The sequence below is a fragment of the Mizuhopecten yessoensis genome, unplaced genomic scaffold (genome assembly GCF_002113885.1).
Source record: "Mizuhopecten yessoensis strain PY_sf001 unplaced genomic scaffold, ASM211388v2 scaffold716113, whole genome shotgun sequence".
Classification (NCBI taxonomy): Eukaryota; Metazoa; Mollusca; class Bivalvia; order Pectinida; family Pectinidae; genus Mizuhopecten; species Mizuhopecten yessoensis.
Window position 1 is genome coordinate 173,347 of NW_018479954.1, and position 11,428 is coordinate 184,774.

The 11,428-nt window shown below is 41.5% G+C and overlaps 1 protein-coding gene across 1 annotated transcript in view; it reads right to left on the bottom strand.

Annotated features, from left to right (window-relative positions):
• The window catches only part of LOC110441734, a 58,433-nt gene extending 47,743 nt beyond the window's left edge, over nucleotides 1-10,690 (bottom strand). The window contains exons 1-5 of the mRNA XM_021484972.1: nucleotides 10,542-10,690; nucleotides 9,818-9,879; nucleotides 9,343-9,412; nucleotides 8,721-8,801; nucleotides 8,150-8,293 (exon numbers count right to left, since the gene is read on the bottom strand). The gene's annotated coding sequence lies outside the window, so the exon portion shown is untranslated. The remainder of the gene's footprint in view (nucleotides 1-8,149; nucleotides 8,294-8,720; nucleotides 8,802-9,342; nucleotides 9,413-9,817; nucleotides 9,880-10,541) is intronic.
• Between the last annotated feature and the right edge of the window lie 738 nt (nucleotides 10,691-11,428).

The following is an 11,428-nucleotide window of genomic DNA, read 5'->3' on the forward strand; positions in this document are numbered from 1 at the left end:
TATCCTCCTTCCACCAACTTCATTATGGAGAGTTTATTGCAGACAGATGGGTGGACAGCCAGAATCTAGTGTAAACTCCCTATCCTCCTTCTACCAACTTCATTATGGAGAGTTTACTGCAGACAGATGGGTGGACAGCCAGAATCTACTGTAAACTCCCTATCCTCCTTCTACCAACTTCATTATGGAGAGTTTAATTAGCACGGATAGTGATCAACACAGAAAGGGATCAATACTAAGAGTTTTCAATACGGACAGTGATCAATACGGACAATGATCAATATGGACGGTGATCAATACAGACAGTGATCAATACGGACGGTGATCAATACGGATGGTGATCTATACGGACAATGATCAATACGGACGGTGATCAATACAGACAGTGAACAATACGGATAGTGATCAATACGGACAGTGATCAATACAGACAGTGATCAATACGGACAATGATCAATACGGACGGTGATCTATACGGACAGTGATCTATACGGACAGTGATCAATACGGATGGTGATCTATACGGACAGTGATCAATACGGACAGTGATCTATACGGACCGTGAACAATACGGACCGTGAACAATACGGACCGTGAACAATACGGACCGTGATCAATACGGAGAGTGATCAATACGGACAATGATCAATACGGATGGTGATCTATACGGACAATGATCAATACGGACGGTGATCAATACAGACAGTGAACAATACGGACAGTGATCAATACGGACAGTGATCAATACAGACAGTGATCAATACGGACAATGATCAATACGGACGGTGATCTATACGGACAGTGATCTATACGGACAGTGATCAATACGGATGGTGATCTATACGGACAGTGATCAATACGGACAGTGATCTATACGGACCGTGAACAATACGGACCGTGAACAATACGGACCGTGATCAATACGGAGAGTGATCAATACAGACAGTGATCAATACGGACAATGATCAATACGGACGGTGATCTATACGGACAGTGATCTATACGGACGGTGATCAATACGGATGGTGATCTATACGGACAGTGATCAATACGGACAGTGATCTATACGGACCGTGAACAATACGGACCGTGAACAATACGGACCGTGATCAATACGGAGAGTGATCAATACAGACAGTGATCAATACGGACAATGATCAATACGGACGGTGATCTATACGGACAGTGATCTATACGGACGGTGATCAATACGGATGGTGATCAATACGGACAGTGATCAATACGGACAGTGATCTATACGGACCGTGAACAATACGGACCGTGAACAATACGGACCGTGATCAATACGGAGAGTGATCAATACAGACAGTGATCAATACGGACAATGATCAATACGGACGGTGATCTATACGGACAGTGATCTATACGGACGGTGATCAATACGGATGGTGATCAATACGGACGGTGATCTATACGGACAGTGATCAATACGGACAGTGATCTATACGGACCGTGAACAATACGGACCGTGAACAATACGGACCGTGATCAATACGGAGAGTGATCAATACGGACAATGATCAATACGGACAGTGATCAATACGGATGGTGATCAATACGGACGGTGATCAATACGGACAGTGATCAATAATGCCGGTGATCAATATAGATTGTAATTAATTTGCACAAACAACAGGTATGTGCAATTCTATTTGACTTTTATGCCTAGCACATTACATATAAGTGCTTCTTCTAGTTTTCAATATTTAGTATGAAAATATTGCACTGGCTTGTAGAATGCTGCAAAATTTGCCTGGATGCTGGCTAGTTAGTAGAAAATGAAACTATATACTTCTGCACAGAAATCAGTAGGCACTGCTGGTGATAGATTTATTACCGTACATTTTAATAATAACAGCAAAACATGGCATCTCAGTCAACTAGTACAGATGATTATTCAATACTGTCATGTATATTAATGTACCGGATGAGTAGATACTGGTCTACAGATCAATACTGGAACTTGAGACTGGTACTGCTGATTGGAGTTCACCTATTGCTGACTAGAGCTGATGTTTATACACAGAATATAATCATTACAGTGTTCAACGAACCGTGTCCTTTTGCCCTAAACATTCAAACTGGGATCTGTATAAGGCCTTTCTAAAGTAGAAACAGAAACTCGAAAAAACGTCATATAGGAAATATTCATCAAAAAAATGTGTAGATTTTAGTTCCTCTGTTTATTGGTAGTTTTAAAAACATCCTGTTGATGTGGGCATGACAGATTTTATAAATCTCATTAACGGTAAGAAGTACCTGAGCAACATTTGTACCTTGAGCGACATTGGTACCTGAGCGACATTTGTACCTTGAGCGACATTGGTACCTGAGCGACATTTGTACCTGAGCGACATTTGTACCTTGAGCGACATTTGTACCTTGAGCGACATTGGTACCTGAGCGACATTTGTACCTTGAGCGACATTGGTACCTGAGCGACATTGGTACCTGAGCACTTAATAACCCGACCAGTGGCTGATAGTACAGCACTGTTTTGGTTCTCTTATTAATAATTCATCACTTTACCAGATACCATATCTAACAGGGCAGGTCCCCGCCTGCCAGACTACCAGGGTACACATCACTGTCCTACAGACATCGGTCGGTAGTAAACATATATGTAACCTCCTGTTTATAAAACAACCTGTGGACCAGTAGTACAGAAGGGTTTAGCATGGTAGCAAATCCAGCAATTATAATGTAGTACTATAATGTACATCATAACTGTAACAGGAGAGGACAAATGCACGAACAGACGGGGATTTCAACCCAGGACTCTCCGAAATCTACATAGCTGCTCTAACCGTCTAAGCTACATGAACCTGGTCACCAGCGATCGACCCAGTCTAGTTCTACATAAACCTGGTCACCAGCGATCGACCCAGTCTACTTCTACATGAACCTGGTCACCAGCAATCGACCCAGTCTACTTCTACATGAACCTGGTCCCCAGCGATTGACCCAGTCTAGTTCTACATGAACTTGGTCACCAGCGATCGACCCAGTCTAGTTCTACATAAACCTGGTCACCAGCGATCGACCCAGTCTACTTCTACATGAACCTGGTCCCCAGCGATTGACCCAGTCTAGTTCTACATGAACCTGTTCACCAGCCATCGACCCAGTCTAGTTCTACATGAACCTGGTCCCCAGCCATCGACCCAGTCTAGTTCTACATGAACCTGGTTACCAGCGATCGACCTAGTCTAGTTCTACATGAACCTGGTCACCAGCCATTGACCCAGTCTAGTTCTACATGAACCTGGTCACCAGCGATCGCCCCAGTCTAGTTCTACATGAACCTGGTCCCCAGCGATCGACCCAGTCTACTTCTACATGAACCTGGTCCCCAGCGATTGACCCAGTCTAGTTCTACATGAACTTGGTCACCAGCGATCGACCCAGTCTAGTTCTACATAAACCTGGTCACCAGCGATCGACCCAGTCTAGGTCTACATGAACCTGGTCACCAGCGATTGACCCAGACTAGTTCTACATGAACCTGGTCACCAGCCATCACCCAGTCTAGTTCTTCATGAACCTGGTCACCAGCGATTGACCAAGTCTAGTTCTTCATGAACCTGGTCACCAGCGATTGACCAAGTCTAGTTCTTCATGAACCTGGTCACCAGCGATTGACCAAGTCTAGTTCTTCATGAACCTGGTCACCAGCGATCGACCCAGTCCAGTTCTACATGAACCTGGTCACCAGCCATCGACCCAGTCTACTTCTACATGAACCTGGTCACCAGCGATCGACCTAGTCAAGTTCTACATGAACCTGGTCACCAGCGATCGCCCTAGTCTAGTTCTACATGAACCTGGTCACCAGCCATTGACCCAGTCTAGTTCTACATGAACCTGGTCACCAGGGATCGACCCAGTCTAGTTCTACATGAACCTGGTGACCAGCGATCGACCTAGTCTAGTTCTACATGAACCTGGTCACCAGCCATTGACCCAGTCTAGTTCTACATGAACCTGGTCACCAGTGATCCACCCAGTCTACTTCTACATGAACTTGGTCACCAGTGATCCACCCAGTCTACTTCTACATGAACCTGGTCACCAGTGATCCACCCAGTCTACTTCTACATGAACTTGGTCACCAGTGATCCACCCAGTCTACTTCTACATGAACCTGGTCACCAGCAATCGACCCAGTCTAGTTCTACATGAACCTGGGCACCAGCGATCGACCCAGTCTAGTTCCGCCCGACTATGTAATAAACCTGGTCACCAGCGATCGACCCAGTCTACTTCTACATGAACCTGGTCACCAGCAATCGACCCAGTCTAGTTCCGCCCGACTATGTAATAACCCTGGTCACCAGCGATCGACCCAGTCTAGTTCTTCATGAACCTGGTCACCAGCGATTGACCAAGTCTAGTTCTTCATGAACCTGGTCACCAGCGATCGACCCAGTCTAGGTCTACATGAACCTGGTCACCAGCGATTGACCCAGTCTAGTTCTACATGAACTTGGTCACCAGCGATCGACCCAGTCTAGTTCTCCATGAACCTGGTCACCAGCGATCGACCCAGTCCAGTTCTACATGAACCTGGTCACCAGCCATCGACCCCGTCTAGTTCTACATGAACCTGGTTACCAGCAATCGACCCAGTCTAGTTCTACATGAACCTGGTTACCAGCGATCGACCTAGTCTAGTTCTACATGAACCTGGTCACCAGCTATTGACCCAGTCTAGTTCTACATGAACCTGGGCACCAGCGATCGACCCAGTCTAGTTCCGCCCGACTATGTAATAAACCTGGTCACCAGCGATCGCCCCAGTCTAGTTCTACATGAACCTGGTCCCCAGCGATCGACCCAGTCTACTTCTACATGAACCTGGTCCCCAGCGATTGACCCAGTCTAGTTCTACATGAACCTGTTCACCAGCCATCGACCCAGTCTAGTTCTACATGAACCTGGGCACCAGCGATCGACCCAGTCTAGTTCCGCCCCACTATGTAATAAACCTGGTCACCAGCGATCGCCCCAGTCTAGTTCTACATGAACCTGGTCACCAGGGATCGACCCAGTCTAGTTCTACATGAACCTGGTCACCAGCGATCGACCCAGTCTACTTCTACATGAACCTGGTCACCAGCGATTGACCCAGTCTAGTTCTACATGAACCTGGTCACCAGCCATCGACCCAGTCTACTTCTACATGAACCTGGTCACCAGCGATTGACCCAGTCTAGTTCTACATGAACCTGGTCACCAGCGATCGACCCAGTCTAGTTCCGCCAGACTATATAATAAACCTGGTCACCAGCGATCGACCCAGTCTAGTTCTACATAAACCTGGTCACCAGCGATCGACCCAGTCTACTTCTACATGAACCTGGACACCAGCGATTGACCCAGTCTAGTTCTACATGAACCTGGTCGCCAGCGATCGACCCAGTCTAGTTCCGCCAGACTATATAATAAACCTGGTCACCAGCGATCGACCCAGTCTAGTTCTACATGAACCTGGTCACCAGCGATCGACCCAGTCTAGTTCCACATGAACCTGGTCACCAGCGATCGACCCAGTCTAGTTCCGCCAGACTATATAATACACTTTGCAGTTGATATTTCAAACAAACTTATTATCAATCTTTGTACAATTTCAGAGGGCACACATACTTTTTCTTTTCCAAATATGATATGGAACCTTGTATACATATAAATCTTTCCTGAGATGTTGACATCCAAAGCATCATAACATCAATATCTCAAGAGACTATCCCATACCCCATCATACAGAATACTGTATCAAAAAGTTTTCACCAGAACTGTTTGACTGACTCCATGGTTTTTATCCTCTAATCAAACTGACTGATCAGAAATAGGAACAACTAGACATGTATAGTACCATTTGATGATATGATAATGCGACAGGAGTTATAACACACACATTGAGAACAAATATATGTTAAAAACCAAAACCACAAGTTTTCCTCTGATGTCTCCGACAACATGTACACTTATTTATAGCTGTAATGAACACACTTCTGGAGCTAATTATGAACACAGGTGTTTTAGCTTATATAAACAATATAAACTTGAGCTATCTGCAATGTATGATGAAAACATGCATGCAACATATATCTAGGTATTGTTTATGGTCATTTGACAATAGATTACCTATCTGATTCAGCAGAAAACTCTTGATGTTGATTATTTTATCATTTATCCAGGAATTGCTATTAATATATATGATCATGTTGGGTTGGCATAATTATAATAAAGACCGCTCCAGTTTCACATGGTAATTAAATCCAACTATATTAATAATTTTGAAATAGAACACCTCCTTACATGAGCCGAAACTACTCATCTCCATTTTACCCTGCCAAGGAAAAGCAAGGGGGCGTGATCTGTTGCTATGCAGGCCCCTCAATTCAGATTTTATTTCCAGGAGTCAGTCAACTCAAAAGAGAAACTTTAAAGAGACTTGTAATTCTTAAACAAAAGCTAGACTGAGGCTGTCACTAAACACTGGTCAGTTTTTAGACTTGGACAGTTATCTCAAATAGCAAGGCCTAAGGGAAATAACTCCCCTTCCCATTGCAGCTCAGACACATTTTGAAGAAGACTTTTTTTGCCGATTCAGGAACCTAATGTAATATTCAACACATGTTAGACACAACAGGATACAATGCTGATGGCCATGACTTATAAAACATATTGACTGATTTGTTTTTATTTTGTTTAGTGTTTCATGTCTTGGTGACATACATACAGTGCCGTGCCATAAGTCGTTCACGTAACATCATTTTCCCATTGGATTCTATGTTAATTTACTTGTTTTTCTTTTAAACTTTGTGACTTCATTTGATATCCAATTTTGATTAAACTTGACATCCTAATAGAGAATTATCCAGTGTTTTCTTTGATAACATTTATATTATGTTTTGTGGCCCTGTTATTGAGATATTGCATTTCATCCCAGCATGAAATTTATACTCTGACGTGCTGCAAAATGTATTTTTGCCAAGTAACGATTAGAATTCTATGAAATGGATAATTATATTAATTTTACAAAGAAAAGTGCTAAATAATTCTCTAGCTTTTTGCTGAATTTCATCAACGTTTTTTTTACTAAAAACGAAGCCAGGAAAATTAATTTTTTGAAAGTAAATTAACATAGAATCTAATGGGAAAATGATGTAACTAAGAGACTTAGGGCACGTCAATGTATATGAAAGATGGCAGCCTAGGTAAACACTTCAAGAAAGAAAGAGTCAGCACTGGTTCATCTCACAGTACCTAGACAAGGTCCCAGGACAAAGAGCAGTCATCAATTTAACAGGCAATATCTACTGACGGCCCCATGATAAAGGGTAGACATGAATTCCTGAGGAAGTACCTAGACAAGGCCCCAGTATCCACACAAAACCCAGTTTCAAAAATGTTGTTCGAAGGTTTTGCACTATTGTGATCTCTAATGGCCCCGTCAGTAAGCCCCCTGGGGTCAAACCCTTCCTGAGTATAGATTTAGATGTTCAAAGAACCACACTATGGAATGTTGATAAAAATCGACCAGTCAGTTTAAGGAGACATTGTGTAAAGATTTCTCCACTCTAGGTCAACAAATCCCACCTGAACTTACCTTTACATATTTCTATATGTTTTGTGTTACTCTTACTACTGGGTGTAAAACTTTCTTACTGACAAGATAAGTTGTGTGTATATATTCCATTTTGAAAATATTGATTCCACAAAAACTAATCCCGAATTATTTGTCTCTGAACGTAAACCCCGAAATTTAACCCCAACGAAATTAATATACTTTTACAGTAAGTTTGATCTTCATCAGATGATCATATTAATGACTGATGGTGAAAATTCACCGATTAATTTCAGAGAAGATGTTATTTGAAAGATTTTGCACTTTTTGACCACACATGGACCAACCCCTCAGCTCACAGGCTGGAGGGTCAGCCACTTCTTCCCCATCACACGCTTGTTTACAACACACCAGGGATAACAACAGAAGAAAAGTCTATCACAACATATCAACTGAGTGACTCTAGTAATCTAAACTACATTTTAATACTCCTTCTAATAATACTAAGAAATGAAGGTAAAAACAAAACTTGTATTAAAAGGAAACTAAGCCTACCTCCTTGTGCCCGACAGGACCTGTAAAGTTGGTGGCCAGATTGTCCTCCTCCACTCGAGCGTACCCTTCTGTCACCAAAAGATCAGTAAGGCAGATGTCAACCTTGGTCGAAGTGTCCACCAACACTAGGGACAGTACACGATCCTACAAACAATGGATCAAAGGTCAAGGTCAGGTCACCCAGTTATGCTTCTGAACTCTCTGTACTTCAAAAGCAAATTATCTATTATAGTTATCAAAATTATAAAATAACTTCACACTACTAATCAAAAGGTTCTCAGAATATGAAGTTTACAGATACTCCATATTAGGCCTAGAGATGCTGACTAAGCAACACTTACACAGGGTTTGTTTAGCTATTTAGCACAACACACTTCCTTTTTTCTCTCTTAATTTTAGCTCTTAATCAAGAAATTCCACAAGGTGCATTTTTCCAGTGTTGCAATTCTACATATTGTTCCGAACAATTATCACCAATAAATTGATTGTGTTTAAAGCAGACTTAAACAGACCTAAATAACAAACAAGAAACCAATAGGGTCGTATACCAGATCCGGAGCTATATACATACCTTTTCAAAGTCTACAAGGGCTATGAGGGGTCTGTTGGTGACTAGATTGAGGAACCGGTTTCTGGCATTCAATGTCCAGCTCTGAAAATTGATTTAAACAAAATGATTAATTAGTCAATTTAAAATTTACCTTCATGTGAAATAGATTGATAGTGCAACAAAACATGGGAGATAACTACCGCTTTGGTCAGGCAAGCAATTCACCAGAAGTCCACTTGCATAAATATATTATCAATACACAGGTTGCTGCTATATTTTTAAAGTTGAATGTTAATACTTAGCCCCTCCCGAGGTTGTAGGTGTGAACACCTTTAAATGTTAGTACTTACCCCTCCCGAGGTTGTAGGTGTGAACACCTTTAAATGTTAGCACTTAGCCCCTCCCGAGGTTGTAGGTGTGAACACCTTTAAATGTTAATACTTAGCCCCTCCCGAGGTTGTAGGTGTGAACTCCTTTAAATGTTAGCACTTAGCCCCTCCCGAGGTTGTAGGTGTGAACACCTTTAAATGTTAGTACTTAGCCCCTCCCGAGGTTGTAGTTGTGTTAGCCCCATTTAAATGTTAGTACTTAGCCCCTCCCGAGGTTGTAGTTGTGTTAGCCCCATTTAATTATTAATACTTACTCCCTCCCGAGGTTGTAGGTGTGAGAGGCGGGCCTGTACGGCTTGAGCTGGCAGCTTCAGCAATTTTGACCTTAACAAAGTACATGTAGTATACTTAATCTTTGAATATCTAACAAATACACCAGGTTCAATGAGTTTACAAAAATGTTCCTGTAATTTATTTTATTTTGAATTGTGTATATGTATCTTAACAAAAGCTGGAATAAGAAACAAATCAAGATTACTAATTAGCTAGCTTGACACTCAATTGAGGATGATTGGAGTTCCAGATTTTAGGTCATTCAGTATATCAAAGGGAAAATTCTATGTTATATGGCAAAGAGTTCCAACATGAACTCTGTCATAAGATACGTGGGTTGTTCAATGAAGCCATATTTACCAGATTAAATACAAAATCAGATGCAGGTTTACTAATTGAGCGCAAAGTGTGAGGATGGACAGTTCATTATCTCCATACACCTCCACACTGACTTACCGAAGTAGTCGAATGTTCCGTCTGTGGACGACTGATGTGTTCCCGAAGTCCACAAAGTACACCTAAATAACAAAACAAACATGTTACATCTGACCATGTACCGGATGTGTATCTTACAACACACTGAGCACTTATTCAAATATCATTTACCCACTGGTGACATTCATAGCAAAATGCTTACATCTCATTTTCAGAAAATTATTTCCAAAATAATTTGGAGATAATATAGGTTACATATAATCGATTGCAAGTTCAGCTAGCTAGTTGAGCAGTTTTTCAAAGCAAGTTTGAAATACATTACAATTAAGAAATTTAATTTAAATTGTGATAGATATACATAAACACCAGTGCATGTGGAGTTAAAAAAAATTCGACAAAACTTTCCAAAACATCATTAAAATGAGTTTATGTGCAAAATATTGTCATTTAAATATTAGAAAACACTACTTTACTCAGAACGGATATGGACATTGGAGGCCAGTATAAGTTCAGTTTCTCATAACTAGTGAGGTAAAAACAGAGGTCAAGTTTGACCTTCTTTTGTCAGGACTATTTTGACTGGTCAATACAGTAAAACCTTGCCCATGGTTACCGGTCTATAATGACCAATATCTAATGTCTCTTAACAGGTAAGTAAAGAAAGCTTTCAATTTTTAATAAAATTGTAAAGTCTAAAATTGTGATCATGATTGTACGGATGACCTATAGGGTTAACAACACTCACCTCTACGTAATTGTCCACGTTGAGAGCTGTGACCACACAACGATGCCAGTTGTTGTCCTCTGGGAAGATGGCTGCGACTATTTGACCGATGGTCAGTAAGTAGTCTGGCACCTTGTACTGGTCACCTTCAGCAGTGCAGTACAACCTCCTGTAATAATAATAATAAATAATTTGAGGTTCTTAACCTAGTTCGTAGGTTGTCTCAAAGCAGTTCACAAATTATAATCTGTGGTTATAGGGCCTTTGCAACCAGCCAATATCATTCTCAACTCCCTGGGGACTGGGGAGCATACAGCCGGTGCTTCCATTTCGGCGTTCACAGCTAGCATTCAACAATTCCAGCACTGCCCAACCACGTACTCATCCACAGCTGAGTAGAATGGAACAAGTGGAGTAAAGTATCTTGCTAAAAGATACAACACAGTGCAGTGCCTCGACTCTAACCCGCAACCCTTCAGTCACGAGCCCAGCGTCCTACCACTAAACTACAATACCTCCCTACTTGTAACATGTATATCAATTCAGTCAGAACTTGATAAACTTAATAACAGCGTTGAAATAGCAAAATAGAGGACAAAACTTTATGCAAGTTTGAACAATGTGTAGCCTGACAACTACAGAATTAGATTAAAATGTGAAACCAGATGACAGTTTAAGTATAAGTAACATTTACATTACACCTCTTAGTGGATGATAAAATGGGGTCATTCACACTCTTTGTTTGACAAAGGAAACAGACGTTTTCGAAAGCTTGCAAACTAAGTTTTCAATTCCTGTTTGTGTTCAAAACAAAGTTAACTTTTATTATTCATACCAAACTGATGAACCTTATTCCGAATATTCTGTTTAGTGTGTACCAACAGTGGCTGCCTATACTTACTCTAATT